Raw genomic sequence first — 25,511 nt, forward strand, 5'->3', positions numbered from 1 at the left:
ACGCACACACTTAAATAACCACAGCAAATATTTAATATGGACTTTTCTGCTTTTTTTTTTCTATTCCCCCCTCTAAGGGAAAAACAGTGTAGGGTTTAACTGTCTCCATGGCTGTGTATATGAGTGTATGAGTGTGCGTGTGCATGCGTGTGAGTGTGCGTGTGTGTGTGTTGCAGATTTAACAAGCAATGACAGTAAATGATGAGTAGGGCGCGTTTCTGGACCAAAAAGGTATGCGATTTAGAAACTTGCTTTGAGGTTCATCAGGTGCAAGTTTTTTAGTGGATACTGAGTGTAAATAACATTGCGAGTTTATGGATGAGACTGAAGCTAATTGTATGCTGTTGGTCAGAGGGCTGTAAAGGACACGACAGGGCTACTGAAACAGATTTTTCTTTCTTAGCTTGGGGTCTCCTGCTAATATGCTAGTTCAAAGGCAAAATTCAGTGCTAGCTTTCAGGCCTATAGTTCCAAAGAAATGTTTTATTTTGTGTAGAACAATTAATCAAATTATACCATCCTAGAATTAAAAGGTATGTTCTCTCTGTTCATGTAAAATCAAGCAAGTAATATATCCTGATACACTCTATTATCTATCTATCTATCTATCTATCTATCTATCTATCTATCTATCTATCTATCATCTATCATCATCTATCTATCATCTATCATCTATCAATCATCTATCTATCAATCATCTATCTATCATCTGTCATCTATATCTATTATCTATGCACTTATTCTATACATCTTTATAAATGCACAGGAAATAGCCTAGCAGAATACCCTTGTAACTGGTGACACCGCCTACCTCTTGGGAGCTGGTTTGAATTGGGGTGATAAGTGAGGCTGTAGAGTTCTTTGTAATGTTTGCAATTTAATGCAAATGCATAAATGTGTCATTTGGGAAATTAAAATAATTTGAGAAGTTATCTTCTCTAGGTTCTTGCCCTTCAACAGACTAAGTTATTTAAGAAAGCCCATTATTTTTGTACTCAAAATTTTTGTTGATGGAGAACTTCATTCTTAGTCATGCCGGTGTTTTCTAAACCCTAGGGTTGAAATTTTTTTCCTTTTATCTCTAAGCGAAATTAAGAGAACATAACTATCTCTCAGCATTCTTTCAGTTCTGTTTTCTTTGTAAAATGTAAGTGTAGGTGAAGAATGCTGGGCAGCATGTCATGAAACAATAAGGAGTTGCTGAGAGTTTCTAAGAAGTAATGAAAGCATTCAGGACAATTTGACCATCAGCATCCCTGGTGTAAAATACTATAGGAGCAAGAGTAGGAACAGTACTAGGTTTTGTGTGTATAAAGGCATTAGTTGTAACTATCATAACCCAAAAGACTAAGTTTGCAGGTAAAAAATACAATACAGATCAAGAGTTGTGCAGTGAGGTTTTCCACTTCCATCTGCATGGCTAGCAGTTACCTTCAGTAGTGGTATTTTAAAAATAGAAGACAAGCACAATGCAGTACTTACGTAACTGCAATAATCCAATCCCCGGGCTCTTCATGCAAGGACAGTCACTTAGCTTGTCTCCTGATAGATGAATTAAGACTGTCTCAAGCCTCTGTGCGCCAGATTGACTAGAAGTACAGTAGTGCATACTTGGGGGAGGGCGGATGACCAGTTTCCAGGGTAGCCCAAGAATTTCAGAGATTGTGCAAACCAAAAGGAAGCCCTTCCCCAACATCATTCCCAGCTGCACATGATCCCTGCATCAGTTTTGTGCCCTTGACTGGTATCAGTTTGCCTTTTACCAACATGTTCTGCTGCTGTTGAGCTGGAGTCTTCCTCCATCCGCTAGTCCATGCAGCAGCCAACTTTGCTGGGGGTCACCCATGAGGTATTTCAAAGGAGGATGACTCTGGGCCCTCAGAGGCACGTGGCCCTTGGTGTTCCTCAGTGGGTTCTGAGTGCCCAGCCTTTTTAATCACAAACAGTTCTTCTCCTTTGAGGCCCTTTTGCTGGGCCCAGAGTTGTTTCAGTGTCTGCCCATTGTGAATCCCACAATTAACCTTCCCACTCCTCCCTGCCATTAGACAAGGGTGTTAACTTCTGCCCCAGGAGTTTAGTTTACTCTCCGGGCAAGGCCTTGCTTCGATCGTTTTTAGGGCCCTTTCATTTGTTAGGCTATATATGCTTCTGTTCTCTCTCTCTCTCTCTTTCTCTCTCTCTCTCTCTCTTTTTAATGTATCTTTATTGATTTCAGAGAGAGGAAGGGAGAGGGAGAGTGAGAAACATCAATGATGAGAGAGTCAATAATCGGCTGCCTCCCGCACACCCCCCACCTTGGATTGAGCCTGCAACCTGGGCATATGCCCTGACTGGGAATCAAACTATGATCTCCTGGATCCTAGGTCGGTGCTCAACTGCTGAGCCATGCCTGCCGGGTGCTTCTGTTCTCTTGATGAGTGGCTTGATTTCCCTTGTGCCCACTGACAGCTCTCAGTGCGCCCCTGATTCCTGTTGACTTGCTTGACTGCTTTACTTACTGTGCAGCCCCCCTGACTACCAGTGCCTGTGGTCAGGGAAAACACATCTTTCTACTCTATTAGCAAACTATTTAACAAGGGAACATCTTGAATTTCTAGTACTTGAGAATTCCAGGGGTTGTGTCTCATGGAACAAATAACCACTAAGAAGAATGAGAGCCATTATTATTTAAGTTGTATAACCAAATAGAGAAGAGTTCACATAGACCTTCTGTAACCATTTTATTTTGCTAATGAAAAGGGATTATGTATAAAAGCACAATTTAACTACCTTCAGCCTTTTTGGTTTTAAACTTCTGACTGTATCAGCATGAAAAAATCCCTTTTATTATAAGCCTGACTTGCCTCACGATCGTCACTAGTTGGGGTATTAATGTGGCTGCATAGTAGTATGAGCAGACCACCACTTCTTTAGAAAAAAGTACAATTACAAATACGCTGAAAAGCCAAGGCCATAGTTTCAGTTTACACACTCTAACAATTTAACACTGAAATGTCCATCTTATCTTAGAAACTCTAATATAACCTCACAATAACTGAACAGATTAAGGAGCAACAGCTTTACATATATATTTTGTAAATGACTTCATCCAAGACATACCAACAACATTGCTTCTCCTTTGCCTCTAACTGCTTAGCTCGCTGGGGTTTACCTGGACAGCAATTAAGTTTCTCAGTTCAGAAAGTGTGATACAGTTGCCAATATCCCTAATACGGGTTTTAAGTCGCTGTTTTTACCTACATTTAAACCTTCTTGTAAGGTTTAATGTTAATCTAGTCTTCCTTTTCTATAGGCTCTGGGTCATCTTAGCTTGAATTTAAACCATAATGCTTTATTCATGTCAAATATCCTGTGATCCAAATCTCTCTTGGAAAAGCTGCTAAAACCAAGAAATAAGGGGAAATGGCAATTATTAGCTGGCCATGGCACATATTTTCCCTTTCAGACCTTTGAATTATACTTTTCTAGCAGATCTATGATAACAGGGCACCGAGGCTTGCACAGCTGTGGTTTAAACTCAAGTACTTCTGTCAAATTTTATGAAATGTATTTCACTTCTGACATTTAAAAGACTGAAGCCTTGAAGATTTCACATAGACCTTCTGTAACCATTTTATTTTGCTAATGAACTAAATTGATCTCTGTAATTGAAAGGTAATAATACTATTTTATTGTAATGACTAAATACCAAATGAAATTCTGCACAAGTGAAATTCTGCATAATCCTGGATATAATATGACTGCTTTATCTTAGTTCTGAAATCACATTGTGTAGCTTCTTGAAATTGTTTAATTATTAAAGAAAAAATCAGATGGAATGAGCAGAGTGAAGGATGCTGGACTGAGTGAGCATCTGAAGTCTTGAGCTTCAAGCTGGACTCTTTGCAAAACCTTGGGCAAGTCACTTAATGTCCTTGGGACTCAGTTTTCCCCTATTGACCTGAGAGAATAAGGTTATTTAAGGTCTCTTTCAGCTCTTCCATCTCTAGAATCTGAATCCCACCAAAATGATTTTTCACAGTCAGTAAAACATCTGAACAAAGCTGAACTGTGAAATATTTGACAAGTATTAACAGGATTGAATATATTTTAGTCGTTCTGTATTCTGTAGGAGAAAAGAACATTAGGAACTACCCCACCCCTACTCTAACCCCACATAACTTGTATTTCTTTAAATTTGAAATCTTGTACAATTGCCAGTTACTCTAAACTGGTTTTATACTTCTCGTGATAGGACAGAGAGAGAATGCTCCAACTTACCATTTCAGAGGACACGTTGTGCTTTATAAACCCAGTAACTAACAGTGGGTTGGGCTGGAGACCTGGATCAGCTCTGGTGGTATATTGTCCAGACTATACTAGATTTATCCTTGATAAACAGGATCATGACTCTTACTGAGATTTTTTTCCCTTGGAGGTAGAAAGAAAAAGAGAGAGAGAGAAAACCAAAACCACCTGCAATACCAAAGCACCTGCTTTATTAAAACCCCCAGGAAGGTTCATTATTAAGCTCTGAAATACAGGATCTTACTATAAAGGAAAGCTAGGAAGCTGTAATCTCTTCATTTGCAACATGCTTACTTTACAAATAATCAGCTCACTCACAAAAATATACTTCTTTGTAGAATTTTATAGGTGGATACAGAATATTAAGTTGTACAGAGAATGTTCACATAGTCATTAATAAAGATTCCTCTGTGAGACAAAATGTATTCATTTTTATTGCCTTTTTGTTTCTAGAGTCTGTGTAAGATAACTGTCTTAAAAATATCAGAGAGAAGACTTTAGAAACAGGTAAAACTGATTTGCTCAATACACCAGAAAATATCTAGTTTTATTTTTACTGTGGGATAAAAATAGTATATGTGCATGTATTTTAAAATGAAAAGGTATAAGTAAAAATGCAGTTGTAGAACAGATAACCTGAATTAATAGACTACTATTTATCTGCCTTAGCATTCACATAAGGCTAGTTTTTAGCCATTTACATTAACAAACTTTTTTCCAAATGACCTCTGAGTTATAGTACTTGATCTCAATATACTTTTCTTAAAGAAAAAAATATTTTTTGAAAAAAATAGTCATTCTATTGTTTTATAAATACGAATCATGTTCTCATAGCCTTTCACTCTGAATAAACAAATTCTGCTTGCCACTCATGCTGTGTATTTTTTAATACTGATGATTGAAATGCTAAATCATTCAGTTTAATTTAGACAGAGGAAAATAAAACTTTTGCTACAATTCAGAAATTTCAAAGCATTCAAGGGTTGTGGTAGACAGAAAGCCTATTTTATCCAAACCTGAAGATGAAATAGGACAGGAAGCACCTAGAGTAGGAGAGATTTTGGAATTACATCTACTAATGAAAGGCTTTGGTGAAATGATGGTGAACACAGAGTTAATTTAGGCCTGTGATAAACCCAGTAACACCCTGTATGCACCTGCAATCCTGATAAACCTATGTTAATTTTTTTGTGATTGGTTGACTCACCGGAAAAATATGGACAATGGGAGAAAAGTAAATATAAGGCAGAAACACAGTGAAATCTACTTGGAAACCATTTATATTTGTAAATTATTTTGCAATGAAAAGGTTATTTTTTTCTGTAGTAGTTTAAGTAAAATACTAAAGCAGATTTTATTGTAATAACTTACTAGAGAACCCCAGAAATAAGAATGTTCTTTTTTGGGGGAAGGACTCTTAATATTCAGAAAAATGCTACTTTATTTATAGTGTATTGGAATTATTTATAGTGAATTGGAATCAAACCTATGCCATGAAATCAGATGTTTCTAGAAAACTGATAAAAAGCAATCTACTTAAATACTTTATGAAAAAAAGGTAATTATACCCTCCCAAAATGGGAGAAATAACACAAAAACATCAAGGTTTGTGATATATATATGTTATTGAAATATTTTTTCACCATCAGTCATTTTCATTTTCTAACCAACACTATTTTATAAACAACAAAAATAGCCCAGCCGGGTGTGGCTCAGCAGTTGAGCATCAACCTAGGATCCAGGAGATCACCTTTCGATTCCCGGTCAGGGCACATGCCTGGGTTCTGGGCTCGATCCCCAGTTGGGGGGTGCAGGAGGCAGCCGATCAATGACTCTCTCACCATTGATGTTTCTCTCTCTCTCCCCCTCTCCTTTCATCTCTCTGAAATCAATAAAGACATATTAAACACACACACACAATGAAAATAACATTTTATTTTGGTGATTGCCTTTATCACAGTCATTCTCTAAACCAGGAAAAAAGACAATAGTGTTACAACTATGGGGCCAGAGTACGGAACAGGTCTGTGAATTCTGTGCAGCAGGCTCAGGCGCAGGCAAGAGCTACGTGAAATTCCTCTTGAATATGCTCCCGTTCTAGTTCTTGTGACCTAAATTTGCTAATACTATATAGGCAATGATGAGTTGCACTTCAATTCATTAGGTGTGTGGACGCCGTTTCATTTTAGAGAGTGAAAAGACGGTAAACTTCTGTGTCGGTCTAAGTGTTGCTAGCTGGTGGGAGGCCATCTTCTCCATAGCTGCCTGCTAACTAGGTGCTGTTATGATTTTAGAAAACCGAAGCTCAGAGATTATTTGACACTCACACAATAGGCAAATGAGGTCATGTAAATGGGCAGCTTGGTGAAGATGTCTTTAGTACAACTTGATAGATACACTAGGAAAAGCTTAGGGTATAAGTGAAGTAGAGGCTTCTGAGGATGGAGAGCGAGGGAGAGGAAAAAGCAGAGGTGGGGGGGAGATGGGGGGGGAGAGAGAAACACACCTTAAGGCTTTGTTTGGCTCTTTTATACTGGGAATGATTTAATATTGCTGACAACTTGGGTTGGGATAGAGAGTCACCTCGGTGGCCATAATATTTTCAGTGCTTAGTGCCCCTAAATGGTTAATCTGGCTCTGGGTACCTTGCTTTTGTTTGTTTGTTTTTTTAAAAAAAATTTCAGTGTCCTAGACTTTTCATTCGGTAGGTATTACCTCAACCCTCGATTAGAGAGGTGACAGCAGAGTAATGTGGTATTAACTAGAGTTTGCTTTGCTCATCATGGTGAAAACAGTTATTAGAAATAAAATAACAGCCGTTTACAAAAATTGATTTAGAGACCAGTAGCTCTCAAAGTGTGGTCCCTGGACCTGGAAGAGCAGTATTACCTGGAACTTGCCAAAAATGAGAATTCTCCTCTCTTACTCCCCCACCCCTCATCCTGAGTCAGAAACTCTGGGAGCGGGCCCAGCAATCTGTTTTAACAAGCCCTGTAAGTGATTCTGTTGTGTGCTAAAGTTTGAGAAGGAGTCTAGGGACCAGGTTTTTTTCTTTTTCTTTCTTAGTTCTACCCTTTTGCAGTCATTAGATCTTGGTAAATTTGCTAAATTTTTCTGAGTCTCTGGTTCCCGTGTCTATAAAATGAAAGATGATCACCTATTGCCCTTCTAGCTCTAACATTCTGTGAATCTGGGATTCTCATTACTTGTTGAAAAAGAATGTATTAAGGAAAAGCAATGCCTAGACATCCAGCTACAGAGATCAATCTTATAGATTGCTCAGTTACATGCTCCTTCCATATGTCTAATGTACGGTGATCCTTCTCAATCTTCATGAGTTCTGTATGTTTCTTATAGCAATTCCTGCAGAATAAATGAGCTTGCTAAGTAACTCAAGACCAATTCCATTGTAACTAAGTAGAATACATTATAGTGACCTTACTTTTAATTGTTGAAGATGACACAAAGCATCAGTGATATTATAAAATGGAATTTAAAAGTACACAGATTTTAGTGGCATGGCTTTCCCCAAATTCACCATAAACCAAGCACTCAAAGTGCATAATTAAGTCTAGAAGTAATAATTGGGTGGCATAGCTCCTTTTTACATTATATTCAATATAAACTTATTCAAAGTTTAGAAAGTGATAAACATAATTTTCCATAAAGACCTGCTAAAGCACACTCTGTAGCCCAGTGGAGATTAGTTAGTTCAAATGGCCAAAGGTCATATCTTTTACTTGTGAATTTTTTATTCCCCTTAAAGAAATTTTCAAAAGGTAGTTGCTTTTCAGTTTATTCAAAGGCATATTACATGGTTTGGAAAGCTATTGCTTTTACAGAAGAATGCTAAAATGGATGTCTTTGTAAGTATTAGATATAAACATGAGTATTTATATCATATAAACTGGGATCTGGGTCTGCTCTAAGATACTGAGAAGTGCAGGTGTTGACATTTTGTATATTTGAGTTATGCTGATACTGAAGACAAAGTTAACCTCCTTCATACCATTATTGAGCTAATCTGAGTCATTATTTATAACATATAGACACAATGTGCCAATTTTTAAAAGGCACACCAGTGATAAATTTGCCTTGATTAACTTGAAATAATTGGGCAGAGGATTCCTTATGTTAAAAAAAATTAGCCCATCAGGCACATGAGGCATAGGTATGATTTCAGTTCCCTTGTATGTGTCTGTTCATAATGTCATTCAACCGAGTTGAACAATATATACTTGGTTGCTTTGTTTAAAAGGCTCTGTCTATGTATATGCATGCTTTTTTCCTTTATAAAATTGAATGCTAATAATTATAGCTGGTTTATGATACCATGGAAGCAATATAAATATTATAGTGTTTTATAATTGTTTTTCCTTACATTCTTGTTATGTATAAATCAGGAAATTATTTTTAAAAAGATTTATAAATGAGGTCTTTGATTAGCTTCATATAAATTTGTATAAGATCAACTTCAATTGAGGGTGACTTCTGCATTTTGTAGAAAATTGTCATATACTCTCATTTACAATGAATGATACCAATTATTTTCTTCTGGCTTTCGGTGAATACTGAAATTCTTTGCATCAAGACCTGTTGTTTAAAATGTGAAAAGGAAGACAATAAATGGTAGGGTTTTCTTTTAGCATGGCAGTGTCATTTGTCCAGGAGGGGGAGCTCTCAGTCCGCATGCAGCAGAGCAAAGCAGACAGTCTACTCTCTTATCTGCTGCTTGGAAATTGTCTGACAGGAAAATATCAACACAAACCATGCGATTTGCCGCTGGAGCACGCTGGACCTCATCTGCTTAAAAAGATGCACGGATATAGTCATCACAGTTCATAATTTAATAAACTGCTAAAAAACCCCACACATTTTCATTTTAGCGACTTTGGTCTCACAACTAAATTCACATTGCTACAAAGACATTTGAATTTTGCACGAATATGTCATGAGCACTGCACCCATTGCAAATTAATGAGTCTCTGAATAGCACTCTGTATTTGTCATCTGAATTTATGCTAATGCGACGGGTCTCCTGGTGATGCTGATAGTCCATAGCAGCTGCTCGAACCACAGAATGCATGGGCACTTCCCTTCGACTTTCTATTGCTACCTTCTTTCTTGGCTTTTCTGGCCTGTCACTTAGGCAGTAATCCTGCAGCTGGTTATTGATAGGGCTGCTAATTATCTTTGACTTTACACTATTGCCTGACCCCCAACCCTGAGCAGAAGTAATGCATCAGTGTTGAGAGAATTATGTACATCATATGGTGACAGCCTCAGACCAGGAGATCAGAAGGAGTTCGTTGAAGGACGAGTGGTATTTACAAAGGATGTTGGTATGGAAATTAGTAATATCTTTCAGTGATATTGTGTAAAGTATATCAATAGGTCAATCTAAAAAAGTGACTGTAATTTTTGTGATCATAATGAACAGCATTTTTATGTGTGTGCAAAAACAAGGTAGTACGTCCAGTATTTTCCTTTTCTCTTCAATCTGTTCTGCTACAATCTAAGAAAATGGTCATCATAATACTTCTGGGTCATCAGCGCATCTGAGTCTTCATTATGGTTGTACAAATTGCCTGTTGGTCAAAAATATGTGGTGACACAATCGGATCTAGTAGGGGGATTGTTGGCATAAGGGACATAAGTGTGGGGGGGAGATGCACAAACAATCATTTTCACGGGACACAAGTCAGTGACAAAGGGTCCCATGGTTCTGTTGTTATTTTCATTCCCCAAGTCTTAATTATAAAATTAATTTTTTTTTAGACTAGTGTTTCCATTTGACTTGCTTCTAGAACAAAGAATGAAAGTATATGGAGTTTATTCTAATAGATTCTGGAAATTAGATTTGGTGTTTAGAAATGACATGGAAAAATTAAGCTAAAAAAAAATACATTAGATTATGCACCTTTTGAAAATTGTTACTGAATTTAAGAAGTGTTCTTTCCCATCCCCCACCCCCACAACCCTCAGGGCCAAAGAAAAGCATGCAAACTTTTTCTTTCAAATAACCCCCCCGCCCTTTTTTTTTTTTTAAAAAAAAAGGGACAAACAAATGCACACTCTGGTTAAAATGTAGCATTGTTAGCATTCATCTCTTAGACTGTAAAAGAAGCCTACCTAAGTAGGAGTCAATTCCTGATTTATCTCCAGGGGAAAAAACAATCCGAGGCCGATAGATACAATTATTTGTTAAGTGATGTCAGGGGGTATGGAGCATAGAAGTAAAAGTAACCTATTAATCTCAAATAGTGCCCAAGAGCAAGTAGGCTCTTTTCTTATGAATCTCATAATAAGAAGGGGATTTTTATCCTGACTCCACAGCCTGGAAAGCTGCTCAGAGCACAAGCCCAGGAGCTGCACTGTTTCTCTCTACCTGGTGGCACCAACCTAAGGTGAAAGGGCCTCTCTGGGGAAAGGAACTTGCCTGAGGAGGCAGCGGGGGCTCCTCACCGGGCGCCTCCGTTTCCACCAAGGCTGGGGGACGTTTCTCACTCTTCTTGGAAAAACTTTGAAATGTAAACTGTTTCGATTGATGGCTCCTTCTGGCCCTGGCAACTCTTTTTGGTAGCTGGTGCTCTTTCTGTAATACTTGTTAAAAATGTCTCTGGAGCAAAGATGTTGTTTTTTCTGTGATTTTTTCAAGCCGGCGCGTGTGCGAGCACAGCCAGGCTCTCATCCTGCAGGCGGAGGCTGGCAGGTGAGCACGGCCCCGCTTGTCCGTTTTCATTTGCGATACTTCGTAGCATTGGTCTCTTTGAAAGCTGTTTTCAGTCTAAACTGTCTGTCAGTCCTTTCGAGTGTGGGCCCTCTCACTGGGAGTCACTTCTTAGAACTCGTGAGAAATGCTGTGGCCCGAAAGTCCCTTTCTTAGCCCAGGGATGCATCCAGCAGCCGCGGGTAACCTGCCCCGAACCTTCTACCACAGGGCCGCCCGTGGGCAGCTTGAGGAGACCGAACACACAGCTGAGTTCTCTACGTTTTAGATCGGTCTTTCCGCGCACCACTTCCACCATCCTTCACCATGCTGCGCTGGAAATCCCACTTCTGGCCAATCATTCATAAAGTGACTGCGTATGTGACTTTTTACATTCTTGTATTCTTAAACTACATCCATGTGGGAAGAATTTAGGTGGTCAAATTGATCAATTTGCTTAAACTGATTGACTTAGATAGTGAAATAGGTCAAACTGTACAGGCCATTTTAGTCTAAATGTTGACTGCTTATATTGATCTGATGGTTTAATTATTTCTTTTTCCTGTGCTGTATAGAATCAGGTTCATAAGTTACGTATCCTTATTTATTGGGGACTTATTTTTCTTTGATCATATTGGATACATTGTGGTATTTTTCTCTGTTCTGCTGCTGTTGCTTTTCTGAAAGATTGTACTCCCTTCAATGCATCGTGAAGAGGAAAGCCTGGCACCTGTTTCTGAGGGGAGCCACTCTCTCCCCCAGCGTTTTGCACTCTGAGTTCTCCCACTTGCCAGATATTCTACCCACCAGCAGCACATTCTGAGGCAGCCAGGCTGCAAATCAATAGCGAGTTGACTTGCTACTGTTAAGGCAAGCACTGATTAAGTGTGTGATCTCAAGGGCAGGAAGACATGCTAGGTGTAGTTTTCTTAAGCTAAGTGGCTACTCAAGTGCTCAGAAATGCTTCTTTCCCTCCATTCTCACTCTGTCTCTTTGTTTCTCTCTCTGTCTCTGTCTCTCTCACACACACATACACCCACTACCTCATTTGTACACACACAGAGTTAGACTGGAATGATCATCTCTGTTATTTTTAGTTTTTAAAATTACAGGTAAACAAGAAGCGTGTAAAGTTATCAAAAAATTCTCAAACATTTTTTTCGTAAAACATTTTTTTACATTCAATATTATTTGGTATTAGTTTCAGGTGTAGAGCACAGTGCTTGGACAATCATATACTTAACAAAGCGTTCCCTCTGATGTTTGCAGTACCCACCTGGCCCATACATAGTTATTACAATATTATTGACTGTATTCCTTATACTGTACTTTATATCCTGTGACTATTTTGTAACTACCATTTGTACTTTTTAATCACTTTACCTTTTCCACTCAGTCCCCCAATGTCCTCCCTTCGGCAACCACCAGTCTCAAACACATTTCTAAATCATTTACTGAAATACAGGTAAATTAATCCCTTCTAAATCAATATGAAATATTTAATTTTCTTCTTATGGTACTAGAATTTTAGATAACAATTGATTCTATTTCATTTCAGCATTCGAGTACTTATGTACTTGGTGCATTATGACTCCTAAGCAGTATCTGTAAGTCCTATGTAGAGGTTCCTGCCATCAAGATGATTATAATTTTGAGTGAAAACAAGATTAGAAACAATATAAACAATATAAGTAAACATAACAGGGGTAAACAACATAGTATTATTCTTTTGTGTTAAAGTGAAAAGTGCTAGATAGTATTTACTTTTCAGAACAATGTTCTTGATCTTACATATAATTCTTATATTCCTTGTTTTTTGGAATATGGGAGAAAAAGCGAATCAGAAACTAAATGACAGAATGGTCTGCAAGGTCAGCGCTTAGCTTGTTTTTCCTTCCTCTGCCCTCTCTTTTCTTTCTCCTTGGACCTATTAGGGCCCTCAGAGCTACACTGAGACCCTATCCCCATTGCCATGGCCAATATCTGAGCCACGTAGAAACCAAACAAAGGATGAGACCAAAGGGTGGGAGTCCTGGGATCATTGGCCTTTTCCAAAAAGGATATAGTTTTCAGTCAATTCCAACCCTTACAAAGTGTTCTTTCTTTATCGTGACAGCTTTTAAATTTACTGAAGAGAATAGTGGCAATTCACTTTCTGGGTGACCTTAATATTCCCATTTGTAAAGTGAAGATAAATTTGTAAAAATTTATGAACAATTAGATAATACCTAAGAAACTGTCTAAAAATTTTTTTCTTTTCTATGCTTCCAAATGACAGTGTCATAGTGTTCCAGTTTTGATTACTTTAGGGTCCTGGGGACTAATGCATAGTTAAAAAAATTCCAAGAAGTATTTAAATGGAAATATGTTTTGAGTTTGATCAAAAAAGTAGTGGAAAGAAAATAATTAATTCAACCTGGTAAGAATTTTACTTGAGGAATTGAAGATATAGGTAAGTAAAAACAATGAGAAAGAAGAGGGAGTGGAGGATATTGGGGGGCAGGGGAGAAAGAGGGAATAAGAAAGTTAAAAATTATTATTATTATTATAAGAACACTTAGCATGGGATCTACCCATTTAACATATCTTTCTGTGTACAACACAGTATTGTTACCTACAGGCAATATGTTCTACACCAGATCTCTAGAACTTATCTTTCTTTTTTTAACCCTCACCTGAGGATATTTTTCCCATTGCTTTTTCAGAGAGAGTGGAAGGGGGGGGGGGGAGAGAGAGAGAGAGAAACATTAGTGCGAGAGAGACACATCCATTGATTACCTCCAGCACATGCCCCAACTGGGGCCGAGCCTGCAACCGAGGTAAGTGCCCTTGGCTGGAATCGAACCTGGGACCCTTCAGTCTGTGGGCAGATGCTCTAACCACTGAGCAACCAGCTAGGGCTGGAACTTATTCATCTTGCATAACTGAAACTACATAGCAGTTGAACAACAACTCCCCATTCCCCCATCCCCCCAGCCCCTGGCAATCACCATCCCACTCTGCTTTTATTATTCAGCTTTAAAAAAGAAGGGAATCCTGCCATATGTGACAACATGGATGAACCTGGAGAACATTATGCCAAGTGAGATAAGCCAGTCACAGAAGGGCAAATCCAGCGTGATTCCACTTACACAGGTATGTAAAATAGTCAACCTCACAGAAGCAGAGACTGAGAAATATTTTAGGGAGTGAAGGAGCATGGAAGTGGAAAGAGGAATTGTGTATAAATCACTTCTCCTAAGTACCTCAATGAATCTCTACTATCGTCTTTCCAGTTCTTTAGCTAGGTTTTCTTTCATGGAATTACTCACCTTTCTGCTCCTTTCTGCTCCAGACACTGGGGTGTAAAAGGAAAGATTCTTGAACTCCAGAGGCACAGAATGAGCATGTGTCATCCCAGTTATGTATGCTAGACAAGGGGAGGGGCAAAGGTATTTTAAAACGTAGGAGTGCACTGATAAGGCAAAAATTATTGAAGTGAGGAAATGTGAGACTATCATCTAGTATTTATTTAAGGTCACTTGAGAGAGCTTGTTAAATCATAACTGAGAGAGGGAAATTAAAATGCTGAGAATATTATTTGAACAATGTCTGCATAGTATAGAGCATTTGCGGGGCCTGGTCCAATACATTAGGGGACATTAGAGTAAATTTTGACCCTCTTTTTAAAACCTGGGAACAGTGTTACATGTGAACCCAGGCCCTAAAAGGGTATGGAGCTGATTCTAAAGCTGTGATTTAAGGCCCTTAATTTTTGGTTGGGTGACTAGCAATCTTCAAATTTGCAAGCCTGCAGAGCCCATGTCACATTCCTTGACCTTTTTTGTTCCCTGCAGGGTCCAATTTAAAAGTATGGTCTCCCTAGGCCAGGCACGTAGAAAGTGCTTGCCAAGTGATTTATTTTACTAAAATATGATAATCGGCTTAGTAGGACATGGTAGCTTAAAAAAATCATAAACAGTGTTGAAAAGATGTTTATGTTTTGCATCTTAAAAAAAAAAAGATCCTTCAGAGTTCTTATCTGGCACTATGAAAACAGACTCTATGGAAGACTCTTCTCCTTCCTCCTCCCACTCCCCAATTTGCATCAACTAATTAAGAAAGACTGTAACTAGAAGGGAATGATTAACTCATTAATTTAATCATTGTCATACTTGTGAATATGGACTTGTACTAGAGTTATGAGGTTAATGAATTCAAATGTAATGTCAAAACTGCCTATGGTTTTCAAAGAGAGGATTTTTTGCTCTGTAGTTTATATGCTTAGAAGTTAGAACTCAGCTGGGATAAAGTTTGACATCAAAATAAGTTACCGAAATTGTGCAGAAAACGGTGATTAGGAGAACATAAGAACTTTTCTTTATCATTGTTGCCAACATCACTGCTACCTTCAACACCACTGCCACCAGTGCTGTCATAATCTTCTCATAAGTTTTTCATCCGGATGGCTGGGAATTGACTTGCTTGGCCATAAGGCTGTCCACACACGAGGATGCTTTAGATCCTTAGAACTCAGTCTTTGGCCACTTCTTTTTATTATGAATGTTTTGTAGCAATTTTATGTCTAATATGTGCTAAAAATTTCTAAAAATATATCTCCAGCCCAGCTCCCTCTTAACCCATTACCTGCTCTGTTACCCATCAAATATAACAGGCACTGAGCTAGGTGCAGCGGATCCAGTGGTCAACAGAACAGACCCAGCTCCTCTCCTGGCAGTGCTTACAACATGGAGGATGCAATCGATAAATCATACAAATAATATCTAATTACAGATTGTAATGAGTATTCAGTGAAGCACCAGAGATGATAAGAGATTGTCCTCTCTCCTGATGGGACCTGATTTAGATTAGGAAGCTTCTCTAAGGAAGCAGCAGTTATGTTGGAATCTGAAGAAGATATCAGAGTGGCCCAGTGAAAGGTTGGGAGGAAGAGAATTCCAGGGAAAGATAACACTTGCAAATGTCCTGAGGCAGGGAAGAGCTTGGCATTCTGAAAGAAGGCTCCTGTGCCTGCAGGACAGGATAGTAAGAGAGAATGGGTGATGTAAGGTGAGACTGGAGAGGAAGTCAGGAGAAGACCACGCAGAGACTTTGCTGACTGGGATTTAGGATTTCATTTTAACAGAAATAGAAAACCATTGAGAAGTTTTAGAAGGGTTGACATGATCAGAGTTTTGTTTAAGACGATAACTATGGTTATTTGTGAAAAATATACTGGAGGAGGGAACATAGCGGGAACATGAAAATAATGGTGTCGCTGAGAGAGGATGGTGCCTCAGAAAAGCAGAGAGGGACATGGATTCAAGATATAATTTGAATTCATTGACAGACTATAGATACTGAAGCGATATTGAATTGATAGGTAGAAGGTATAGATTGCATGATTACTGAACAATCTGTGGTAGAGAAGGGTTTGGGAGACGGTTTTATTTATCACATATTTCCCACCCCACTAACTACCCACAGAATGGTGTTATAATTACATCCTTGGAGAAGTGCTATACAGGACAGCCACATGGCACTGTCCTGTGGCTGTCCTGCATAGTGCAGGGGGACCATCCCAACCTTTCCATGTGCTTGGTGTCCCCTAGAGTTGTACAATAATGCAATGGCTCTGAGGTTGTAGAATACTGAATGTGCTTTGTTGCCTGTGAAGATTATAAAATAGGACATTATTTGAGTTAAGAGCTTTTATATATGGTTATGCTCTCCCGAGGGAGGCTGCCTAGGGACTGGAAAGTGCACCCTGGCATGGGACTGTATCAGGACACCTTTTGCTACTTGGTCTACCTCAAGCAGGGGTACATTTAATAATTCCCTGTTGAAAGTGTTGCTGTTATGTAATCTATATGCCCGAAAGAGTGATCTTCTGATTAGATAATAATAGTAGCCCTGTTTCCATTAGTCAGATATTATATGTGTACCGCAAAGTCCTCTTAAAGCCATACAAGATGATGGTAGACAGGGCACTAGGGAAAATGTTTATACGTTGAATGACATAGACATCAGAGGAAAATTATCTGTAGTACTGAAAAGGAGCCATCTGTCAAGGTAGGGAGGTTTGAAGTCCGAAGGTTCTGGCTATCATTTTCATATCTCAGTCATTCTCACTTAGCATGTAAAATCTTTAAGCAAACCTCCCCGACATTTATCACAGACTGCTTTCACCTCGGAATTCTAGGTCAAGTGTCCCTAGTGGTCACTCACATGTACACAAGACTAGATTATTCTTAGCAGTTTTAAGAGACTTCTTCCTTTGTTAATAGGAAATAAGCCAACAGAGAGTGTAAGCTCCGAGTATTCCTCTCCTCCCCTTTTCCTATACTCTCTGTGTCTAAAGGGGGCACAAGTGTACACATCCACAGGCTGCAGTTTTTAGTCTTGATTTCTGAGTTTATAGGCCTCTGAGTAAAAAGTGAAGGAATCTTGATTAGACCTTTAAAATTCAAAGTCATTCACATCTTCGACTTTAGGTCCCAACAATTCAAAGCAGAACAGAACACCTATTTTACCCCGTAGTTGTATCAAGTCTTTATTATTGCAGCAAACGCAGCGCCGTCCACCCGCTTGCTGTCAGAGCCGGGGCGCTTTCACAGTTCCTCTCTCCTTTGCCTTCTCGCCCTCGGCTGACCCCTGAGACCTGCCTCTTGGACACTCTCCTCCCTCCATATCCACTGCCCAGTGACAGCAGTTCGGGTAATTTTCTTAAATGTGTATTTGATCACTTTATTCTCTTGCTTAAAATTCTTCAGTGACATTTTATCTTCAAGTAAAATTTAAATTTATTGGCAAGTCAGACAAAGTCTTTAATAACAACCAATGCCTCTCAGCTACCTGTTTGTCTCTTTTCATCTCCTGCCATCCCCGATTCAACTACGCTGAAATGCAGATTCTCCCAAACACTTGCTCTTTTATAACTCTGTGACTTCAAGTTCTCTTTCTTCTCCCTGTCATCCTCAATTTTCTGGCTAACTCCAAAACATTCCTTGAAACTCGGATCAAATATTATCTCTGAAAATCACTCCAGTAACCTATGTCCCTGATGTAGGCACCCCCTTCCCAGCGGCTTTTTCTTGAATTCTGTGCTTGACGCTGCCATATGATTTTACTGTATTGTCTCTCGGTTCACCTGTGTGTGTGTGTGTGTGTGTGTGTGTGTGTGTGTGTGTGTGTGTGTAGCCCATGTATATAGAATAGTGGCTAGGAATATGGGCTTTGGAGTTATACAGACCTGCTTATCCAATGTGTGACAGGCAGCTTTGGTTTTTACATTTATTATGATGGATTATTGATTGAAAAAGATAGTGCAAATAAAATGCATAACTACGCATGGTGCGTGCTATGTGTGCAGTAAGTGTTGTTTGTTGCTATTATTGGTATCAGGAGCAGTAGTACCTTCTTATTTTTAGTTTCTAACATGGTGTGTACTAGTAGATACTCAGTAAATGCTGATTGATTGATTAAATAAATCTATACTAAGTAAACTTGGCTTATGAAATCTTGAGGATAACTTGAATTCCTTATAAGAAAACTATCTGTAGTTCAGAACAGTTTGGATTTCTAACCATTTTCATCTTGTCAAGGATATGAATATGGAAGACTCTAGATTTCATAACTGCCACTTGATTTGCAGGGTTAGGAAACAAAAGTGTAAGTATTCCTTTAATTAAAAGTGTTGGTGTCACCTGGCAGAATTCTAACACACCATATAATGATGAGTGACACAAAGAAGACTTCTGAGAAACATTTTTTGAGGTGCGTGGTACAAGGATGTTTTCACTAGGTTGAAGGTTCCTTACCCTGAATTCCAAAATACACAATTTCTGTACAGAGCTTATTATTTACTTTTCTGTGTGAATCAGCTGATACATGGATATTTAAAGGCTGTCCTTCTTAAAACTTTATATGCATAATTAATGATCATTAGCATACCTAATTAGATAAGACTGTATTTAGAACAAAATTATTTCTTATTTATAGTTATTATTCATAATAATCTATATAACTTAGTCTTGGTTATATACACCAATAAAGCATATTAGAGGCAATATTAACAAATAGCAAAACACTATTTTCTTGTAACTTCTATCTATTTGTCTTACTTGTTCTCTGTGAATGTGTTCTAAGTATTGTTTTTACTTGATGAAAAGTCACTTAAAACAATTCTTCATATCAATGATGGTGACTTTATAGGATAGAATAAAAGATTTCTACTAGAAATTCTGGAATTTCTAAGATAAAAATCAAGACTTCTGTGATTGGAGAAAAATTAGGTTATTTTAAACGTTTTAATCACATTCTTCTTTGGGAGAGAACTTTTTTCCTTTTCTTCTTTTAGCAAAGCAAATAATTGGGCCATTTGAGTGTGAAAAGATAGTTCCCAGGATGTGGCCTGGAAGGAGAGGGCTCACTTGGTCTGCAGGAGAAAATGTGTTTCCAAGGGCTTCAAAGAGCAAGGGTAATGGGCAAACGCTAGGGGAGGAACCCGTAGCTATAAGGCAAGCGGGGAGAGGGTGACATGAGATTGCTAGAGGCCAGGCCTGAAGGAAAATATAGCCTGTGGGGGGAAAATGGGTGTGGTGGAGATAGCAAAAGCACTTAGGAAGTAGGGGTGGTCTGGAATGCATTTTTAATTTTTTTGTTTGCATGATGCTTTCATGTATTATTACCTTCTATCTTCAGACACATTACACATGACCTGTAGTTAAAATCTACTTCACACACTGTTTTTTATTCACTAGTGCCATTTAGTATTGGTACTCAGGGAGAATTGATGAAAAAAAGGGCCATACAGTTGGCTCCCGGTGGCCACTGGCTCTGTCTCTGCAGATTCAACCAATCGCAGATGCTGAGGACCTACTATACGCAATGTGCTACACCATTTTATATAAGGGACTTGAGCATCTGTGGATTTTGGTATCTGTGGGAATCGTAGAACTAATCTTCTACAGATAACAAGGAACAACTGTAATTCAGTTGGGTGAGCAGGAGTAACAATGCAGCAGAGATCCTTGGGGATATTTGGGGAGCGGGGTTGGCACTGAATTTTCTATTCACTATATTGTGAATTGAGATTTTTAAAAATATTAAATGTAGCAGAGATTGACCCAAGAAAGTTGGAAGAGTCAAGGATACACAGCCTATTAACACAGGGTTTTGCTTAAAAAAACTGAAATCTTATGGTTGCAGTGGGCTATTCTGAATATGTTTGACTATATTTGGGTGTGAAGTGAAGGTATTATATGACCCTCCTTTTCTGTTAATATTTTTGGCATCATTCAAGTAAAAGTACTGCTTATATTCTGTCAACATAACTCTTGAAAATTGGTCTCTAGACCTGAATGTAACACCTTCAATTTTTTTTTTAGCATAGTAGATGATTGTCTCACTATTTTAGACTTCCACATTTTAAAATAATATGAAATCATATTATTTCAAGATAGAAGATCTAAGTATTGCACTTCTTCTTTATCATGGCCTTATTTCTCCCATGGTTGCAGAATTATTTGGCCAAATTTTGATACCCCCGAGTTGATGGTTCTAACTAAAGTCCCCTGGTGTAGGGAAATACACTAAACTTGCAGTTGGAAGATCCTGCCTTGAATACCAGCTTTGCCAATTATAGCTATATGAATGGTAGGAATAGTACAAATTCGGAGTCTGAATTTCCTTATCTACAGAATTTAAATAAACAATAACTTTCCTATCTCCATTACAGAATTGTGTCAATTGCCAAATTCCATGATATAAAAGCATGTTATAAATCCAAATACCCTATACAAATATAAAATGATATAAATTAAATTTTTTATAAATATTCTTTCAAGAAGGACAAAAGCACATTAGAGATGCGTATGAATTATCTTGTTTAAAAGAAAACCAATTGGGAGAAATAAAGATAATATCCTTGGCTATCAATGAAATCATTATTTTGCCTCTATAACTTTATAACTAACTCTGATTGAGTGAACCAACCAAGTGACTAATTTTCTATTGGTTAATTCACTTCTTCAATCAACTGACTTCTTAAAATAAATTGCATGTCCTTTTAAAAAATTGGTAACTGTGCCATACAGTGTATTGCTTTAGCAAAGTAGCTCCTCAAAGTGGTGGGTAACTTTTTCTATGGAGGGCCAATAATCATTAGCCAAAAAAGAAAGAAAACCCCCCAAACCTCTAAACCCAAGCAGTTTAATCTATTTTCTCATGGGAGTCATAAATATAAGTTGCATAACTCATACAAAAATGTAGTTTTATATTATGGTCAGTTAAGGAATGAGAGACACTGAGGGGAAAGAGAAAAGGGAAGAATGACAGAATCATTCTTGTATTTTGAATATCTATATTTCTTTGTTCTAATCTACTGTAAGCTCTGGCTTTCCTTTCCAAAGTTTGGAAAAACATCTCTGTCCTACCAAACAGCTATTGAAATCCACAACTGTTGCCTGGCCTCCGATATTTCTCTCTTGGCCACTCTGCTATTGTTACAACCCGTGCCTCTGCCTCTCTCCCAGCCCACCTTTATCTGAAGGCAAGACCTTCCCAGTGCCTGTAGTGGGAACATGGGATCCAGCACCTCCTTAAACCATCTCCCTCCTGGTGACTTAAGTCCTGTTGCTTCTGCAGAGTTCGTGTTTCCTTCTTACATCCGATCTTAAGTGCTGAAACCAGCTACTTGGGATGTACCTGCCCCTTTTCTGAGAATCTCAGAGAGATGTATTGAACATGACATAGGGACCTCAACCAGACAACTAGAATCCTAGTTTGGATATTTGCACAACTGGATGAGCTTATCATTCAAGAAAGGGATGTTGGGTTGGCAATGAATAAGGCAGCTTGCCGGGGGCTCAGTGAAATGAGGTTCATGACTGGTTTCAGTTTATTGTCTGGTTCCCCCTCACCAGTCTAATTAAAGCACAGATTGGAGAGCAAGTGTGGGGGGGAGGGGGAGTTGAATATTATCTGAATTAATTTTAATGCTAGTAAGACAAACTGTCTTTCTTACCTTCTCTGGGCTTTAAAGTGCATAGTAATTTGGCATGCACAGAACAACTGCCTAAATGATGCACCATTCTCCCGAGGAAATGAAAGCTTCTAGAAAGCCCAGTGGATGGCTTTTCAGCCTGGAGTGAACTTTAAATGATGCCATTAAACTGAAGGGCTTACTTGTGCCTTAGTTGGACCCAAACCCCAATGAATGCCAAGGGCCAGCACAATGTCTACTAGTGACTGTTGCCAACTATGCCACCCAGGCTGCTGGTGTTGAAGCAAATTCCATTAGAAATAGGCCAGTTTCTTCTGTGTCTCCTGAGGGACTCTAGAATTTTATAGTATATATTTATATTTGTATAATCAGCGCATTTTCTAATTAAGTGGCAGTTAGTGTATTTTACTAAGTATAGTTGAAATTATGGCCTTTAAAAACTAAATTAGACTGTAAAATATAACTTCCAAAATGGAGTGTAATAATAATATATTATATAGAGCTTACTATGTGTAAACACTGTTTTTAATTGCTTAACCTATATTTGTTCATTTAATCTTCACAACTCGATGAGATTAATTTTCTCTTATTAACCTCAATTTACATATCAAGATATTAAGGCAAAAAGAGGTTAAGTGATTTGCCTAAATTACACAAAAACTCAAGGTTATACAAAAACCTTTTTTTTTTTTCCTTTCTTGGAAGAGTCTGACATAAAATCCAACAGAATGCAATGTAGGCTGATATTTACAGGTCTTTGTGTTAGAAGAGACAAAAAAGTCAGGAGACGGGTGCCTGGTTTAGGCACTCACTGAGTTGGGGTATAGTGACCAGGACAGGAGATTGGAAGACCCAGTTTGCCGTGTAGAGGGCAGTAAAGAAAGTGTAGGAGTGTCAGGAGATGCAAGGTACAGGGAACATATCTTTTGAAATTTTATGGGCCTAATCAACAGTTAAAGCAGTGAGTAAAGATGGAAAATGCAATTACTTGAGGAAAAGCAAGAAAGGTTAATTTGGGGAACTTGTGTGGACAGAGTATGGTCCTAATGTTGATGCATGCTTGAGTTGCTCAACGTTGGACAAATATAGGTTAAGCAGTTTCGATGTTCAACTAAAGAATCTATTGAAACCCCGGCTGAAAATGATTGGGTTATACTAGTGTCCAAAGAGATCTTATACAAGTGATTCTGTTCCTGGTTTGGGGTGGTGGCGGATAGGGACAGACTTTTGAGGAATTCCCCCAAGCTATGAGACACATGTATGCATCGAGACTGGCTGCAAACATTGCACATTTTAACTCATCTCAGTTTAAAGGAATGCTCTCAAAAATGAGGAAATGATCGATTGTATGCAAAGATAATATCTTTTATAATGTCAACATTTCAAAATGCTTACAAGAATTTGATGGGCTATGGTGGATACATTCCTTCAAGAACTCAATCCTCTCTGAGCCAGAGTTCTCTTTCTACAATATATATTCAATAATGTCACCTCTACTTTCCTGAAATAGATTCCCCAGATAATATAAGATCAATAATGCTATAGCTTTTATATAAAAAAATAAATTAAAAGATTAATATTAAAATGGTATTTCCAGATGTTAATATTCTGGCAAAGCAATGTTAGACGCATTGTGAGGTAGTTGGATGTGTGCCCCTGTTTGAAAAATTCCTGTGGATTTGATAGTACAAATGTAAACTGATGGTTGTGTTATACCAGCAACCCAAATACCATGAGTGGTATTTCTATCAGTGATGTGATTTTCCAAAATGATGAACAGCTACAGGTACACTTTCAAAAAAAATAAAATACCATCATCTCTCACTTTCCATAGTAGTTACACTTCTCAAATATTGTGGATATCAAAACTGTATAAAGCATACTCCATATTTATATGTAAAAGGAACTTAAGCTTAGGTTTTTCACCTAATCGAATATATGGCATGATAGTCTCAACTTAAAAGACATGCCAAATAATTTTTTGTATAGTATCCTTGGGCCCCATTCACTAAATGCTAAGAGTGCCCTCCATCATTGTGGGAAAGTAGTAATTAAAAGCCTGATCCAATTTTTCGCAGACTAAACTGTGAAAGCATAAAAAATCAGGCTCTGATGTTATGTCAGTGTTGTCTCAGGATGGTCAGAAGACCTTTTTTTTCTGAGCTCATTAGCATCTTTCCGAGGCCATTTGAAAGCAGAACAACAAAATGTCCTGATGGCTTACAACAACAGTATGTTATTTCTCACAATTCAGTCAGTTGGGAAGTTAATTTCTGTGAACGCCAGTTGAGATTCTCTAGTCATGGTGGCATTTTAAAATTTTTACCTGGCTAACTTTTACTTACTCTGCAAATCTCAGTTTAGGTATCACTTTGTCGGGGACACATTTTCTGATTTCACATACTAGATTGAACTCCCCTTATAGTACTCCCGTCAGCATTCACTTCCTAACACTCACCATATTTTTCACAGCTTGGATATTTTTACTGTCAGCCTGTGAGTTCTATGAGGGCAAGTCCTATGTTTTGTACATCATTGTATCCTGGTTACCTTGTCCCAGATAGTTAAAAAAATTGTTTTTGCATTATATTGCATTGAGTTGATGTGAAATTTAATTTGTGGATCAATTTGCCCCCGCCCCCCCATGTAACCTAATAGTTTTAGAAAATGATTGTGGCTCACGAAGATGGCCGTGAAAGCAAAGAAGGAAGCCCTTGCTCCTCCCAAAGCCAAAGCAAAGGCTTTGAAGGCAAAGAAAGCAGTGCTGAGAGGCGTCCACAGCCACAGGAAAAAGATCTGCACGAGGCCCAGCTCCCTAGGGCTGAGGACACTGTGGGTCCAAGGCAGCCTAAAGAGCGCCCCCAGGGGAAACAGGCTCGCCCACTGCGCCGTCATCAAGTGCCCCCCGACTACCGAGTCAGCCATGGAGACAGAAGACAGCGACACACTGTGTTCATCGTGCACGCCAAGGCCAACAAGCAGCACATCGAACAGGCTGTGAAGAAGCTCTGCGACTTTGTCGTGGCCGAGGTCAACACCCTGATTCTGCCTGATGGAGAGAAGGCATATGTCCGACCGACTCCTAACCGTGATGCTTTGGGTGTTGCCAACAAAATTGGGATCATCTAAACGGAGTCCAGCAGGCTAATTCTAAATATAAAAATTTTACACAGTAAAAAAAAAAATGATTGTGGATTATTTAAAATGTTATCGTATCAACTACATTAAAAAATTTCCTCTTGGAGATTAAATGAAAGAACAATTTTGATCAGTAGAAAGCTTTCCATACAACATAATGTGCATTCACCTTCCACGGAGCATCACGTCATTACATGCTTCACTAACCTGCTGGCGGTGCTTACAATCTTCTTTGAAGATACGTTTTTACCCAGATGGATTTCTAACCATTCCCTGTCCTATACTTCTTGAGTACACACTCTAGATCTTGAACTTGGTTTGCATCTTTAGCTATTTGCCCTAAAACCCTGGATATCTTTTTCAACTAGAGATTATCTTCAGTTTTGAATGACC

General features: G+C 38.5%; 1 pseudogene across 1 annotated transcript; it reads left to right on the top strand.

The window, feature by feature from the left end:
* The first annotated feature begins 24,666 nt into the window (after positions 1-24,666).
* On the top strand, positions 24,667-25,109 carry LOC308555039 (large ribosomal subunit protein uL23 pseudogene; annotated as a pseudogene). The gene has a single exon. The product of its transcript is annotated as a large ribosomal subunit protein uL23 pseudogene (transcript).
* Positions 25,110-25,511: the final 402 nt, after the last annotated feature.

This window comes from Miniopterus schreibersii (assembly GCF_964146895.1).
Source record: "Miniopterus schreibersii genome assembly, chromosome: 3".
Lineage (NCBI taxonomy): Eukaryota > Metazoa > Chordata > Mammalia > Chiroptera > Miniopteridae > Miniopterus > Miniopterus schreibersii.